This window comes from Trichosurus vulpecula, chromosome 1 (genome assembly GCF_011100635.1).
Source record: "Trichosurus vulpecula isolate mTriVul1 chromosome 1, mTriVul1.pri, whole genome shotgun sequence".
In the NCBI taxonomy this organism is placed as follows: domain Eukaryota; kingdom Metazoa; phylum Chordata; class Mammalia; order Diprotodontia; family Phalangeridae; genus Trichosurus; species Trichosurus vulpecula.
In genome coordinates, this window is record NC_050573.1 from 39659365 (window position 1) to 39661406 (window position 2042).

General features: G+C 40.2%; 1 non-coding gene across 1 annotated transcript; it reads right to left on the reverse strand.

Annotated features, from left to right (window-relative positions):
- Positions 1-594: 594 nt before the first annotated feature.
- On the reverse strand, positions 595-666 carry TRNAA-UGC. Its single transcript has one exon. It is a non-coding gene; the product is annotated as a tRNA-Ala (tRNA).
- Between the last annotated feature and the right edge of the window lie 1376 nt (positions 667-2042).

The following is a 2042-nucleotide window of genomic DNA, read 5'->3' on the forward strand; positions in this document are numbered from 1 at the left end:
GGATCAATTTCACAAGTACCCAAACGATAAGGCAGACAGACTGTTCCAGGTACCAGACCAGACGTGTTTAGGGGGCGGGGCATTGGGCGGAGGAAGGGATTGCTCAGTCTTGTTTAGTTAGGGTCATGCTCTCAAATAGGGGTCCTTAGCCTAGGTCTGCGACCTCGTAAAGTATTTTGAAAACTGCGTTTCAGTATAATCGATTTCCTTCCTACTTCTGCGTCTTTTATTTTATTCATTTAACAACATGATTCTGAGCAGAGGGTCTAAGGGCTCCACCCCATTGCCCACATAGGGCAAGGCACAGAAAAGATGGAGAACGCCTTCCCTACAATGAAAGTCTGGTATTGGAAAATGCCCAGAGGTTGTATTATTACATAATAGACAGCGATTGTTGAAAAGTAGAGGTGTCGTTTTCGCGATAACTGGAATGGATGGAGAGGGCATTAGTAAAACAACAGGCGCCCCAAAGTTTTGCAACAGAAAGTTCTATAAGTTTTGAGGAGATGTAATACTACCTGTCTAACGTGGAATACTACACGTGGGAAAAAGCGTAACTGAAACCAATCTGTCTGAAGGAGGAAAAAGGACACTTGGAGATGCCGGGGATTGAACCCGGGGCCTCATACATGCAAAGCATGCGCTCTACCACTGAGCTACATCCCCAGCCTCCTCTTTCATCCCCTATGGAAAATCCCTAAAAAGGATGTGCTTCCTGATATGCCTTCCTTAGGGGAAAAGTTTCCTAAAATTGTTGGTTTAAAATTAAATAAAACGGTTACACGCTTCCAAAAAATTTCATGTTCTGGTTGAACAGAAAAACAACTGGAAAAGAAGTTAAATTTAAAAAAAAAGAGGAATCCGGGCCTCTCTTTAATTCAGCTTCTTGGAATCACAGAAAAGGCTGCATTTTTGTTGCCAAACCTGTGTATAGATTATTTTGTTTGTAGGTTTCTCTTTTATGGTGTGGTTCAGGTATAAAGGAAAAAGGGAAAGGAAGAGGGAGAGAGAGAGAGGGATGGAAGGAGAGAGAGGAATGGGAGGAGAGGGAGAGGAAGAGAGAGAAGGAAAAAGAAAAGAAAGAAAGAAGAGAGGGAGAGAGGGAGGAAAGAAGGAAGGAAGGAAAGAAAGGAAGGAAGGAAGGAAGGAAGGAAGGAAGGAAGGGAGGAAGGAAGGAAGGAAGGAAGAAGGAAAGAAGGGAGAAAGAGGGAAGAAAACTAAAAACTTCCTCTCATGGTCATTTACTTATTTTTTAAAAACACATTTTATTAATAACTTTTGTTTTTATATCACAGGCCTTTTCACTCCCTAATTCCTACAGATCAAACCTTCCCTTGTAATCCATCCTCCCCCGCCAAAAAAAAGAAAAGAAAATCAAGAAATAAAAGAGACCCTGAATGACATCGTACACCACATTTAGCCCTGTGGTCCTCCACATCTCTGACAGAAGGGTCATTCTATAATCTCCCCAACCATCCATCACTGGAAACCCCGGTATATGACATGGTCAGTTTCCTTTTAGCCACTTTCCCAACTTCATTAATATAGTCATCATGTGTATTCTTCATTTCATTCTGCTTATTTCATACTGCATTCCTTCCTACATATTCATCATTTCTTACTCCTCAATAATATTGGGTTATTTCCTTTATGAATTTGTTCAGTCATTTCGTAACTCAGGAGAATCCACATCATTTCCTATTCTTTGCTACGACAAAGTACCCCTATGAATATTTTGGTATGTATTAAGCATTACTTTCTGGTTTTGACTTCCTTGGAATATACATGCATACTTTTAAATGTATAAAATAAAGGACATAGGGTTACAAGGAAGTGAATTATATTGAAATACTTATCAAAATATTTTAAAATAAAGAAACAAGTATTGGAGGTGAGGTTAAGAACTTCTGCCCAGGCAATCAAGGGGCCATGAAAAGTTAAGTGGTAGAAAGACTCAACTAGACATGGGCTTTTGATATACATGTGACTTCACGGATATAAGTACACCCTTTACAGGTACATCGGGTGACCTAGATGTGCCT